Source organism: Octodon degus, unplaced genomic scaffold, assembly GCF_000260255.1.
Source record: "Octodon degus isolate 3935 unplaced genomic scaffold, OctDeg1.0 scaffold00030, whole genome shotgun sequence".
Lineage (NCBI taxonomy): Eukaryota > Metazoa > Chordata > Mammalia > Rodentia > Octodontidae > Octodon > Octodon degus.
The window spans coordinates 11,967,512-11,969,114 of record NW_004524606.1 but is presented as its reverse complement, the minus strand read 5'-3'; positions in this window follow the sequence as shown (position 1 = coordinate 11,969,114).

The window sequence follows — 1,603 nt, the reverse complement described above, 5'->3', positions numbered from 1 at the left end:
ATGAGTCTGGGCTGTGTAGTGAGACCCTGCCTCCCTCCAAAAAAGAAAGAAAACCTAAAAACAAAATAAAAAAAGAATACAGAGTCAAATTGCATTCATTTTCCTAGAAATGTCTTGAATGTATCCTTCTTTATGGCAGAGTAATATTCCACTATGTAAAAAAACTTCAACATCTTCCTTATCCATTCTCTAGGTGATGAGCACTTGTGTTGTTTTCAAGATTTGATGATTACAAACTGTGCTGCTATAAACATAGGTGTGCATATGTTGCTGTTATATGATGCTTTTAATACTTTTGAGAAGATACTCAGAAGGAGAATGGCTTTCTAGTCAAATCAAATCTCTAGGACTAGTTTTTTGAGGCTCTTCATCGTTTCTACAGAGCTTATCTCACACTTTATTCAAATATTCTTTCCCAGTCAATGTGTCTAAATTATGCACACATTTTTCAATCTCCCAATCTTCCACTGGCTGAGTAATCCAGGAATTTACACATAACCCCTCCTCTTTGTTAATCTAGGCCCATTTCTCGTTTTTGTTTTGTTTTTTTTATGGGCACACTGCTCTCTAAAACTTCTACAGTTCTACATCTTACACATTTGTTGTGGTTTATATCTAGATAAGATATAAACAAAATCAATCTCTCTCTCTCTCTCTCTCTCTCTCTCTCTCTCTCTCTCTCTCTCTCTCTCTCTCATTTTTTTGTGGTACTGGGGACTGAACTCAGGATCGTGTACTTGCCAGGCAGATGCTTATGCTGCTGAACTATATCTCTGACCCAACCTCATGCTTTCTTAGGTGGGAAATTTCTGAGCTAACTTGATTTAGCATGTGCAAATATTGCAAATACAAAGGTAGAGTGTATAATAATTTACTTAGTTCGGTGGTTGATTTAGCATAGCATAGTAGTTCTGGGTGTGAGTAATGGGAAGCCCCAGGTATGCCTGGGTATGTGTGGCACTGTCCAGTCACCTTGTTGCTTGGATGGGATGAAAGGTAAAGGGAGGCTTCTTCACGTGGCCTCCTTCCTGCCATGCTACGATCTGCTTCTCCTCTGCCAGGTTGCCCAGCAATGGCCTGAATCCTCCACAAACTGGAGATGAAATAAAACTTTCCTTCTTTAAATTGTGATCATTCAGTATTTTATCAAGGCAACAAGAAAAGTAACTGAGACAATATTATATTATTGTTGCTTATTTCAATTGTAAATTATAAAAACTCAACTCATAGATGAGGTTTTTAAAAAAGTCACTTTTTTGTATACAGGGAGGAAGAAAGTCCATTAACTGATAAAACCAAAAGCTCTCCATTGATGAGTTCCACCTCCATTTGAGCAGGAAAAGATGCAAGATCCAAATATCAATAGGAACATTTAAAATTTTTAAAAATGCAAGACTCTTTTGGGACACTTACACATATCTGAGAAGTTTGCAAAGCAATACCAACTCTGACATCAATAGATTGAATGTGTGGAGCCTGATTTTGACAAGATTCTGAGTCATGGAATCATTGGGTAAGGGTTCTGGCATTGATTAGTGATGTCTGTCATGAGTGAATGTTGGAAGCGTGGCACTGGCAGTCCACATGGGCACAGCCCATGATG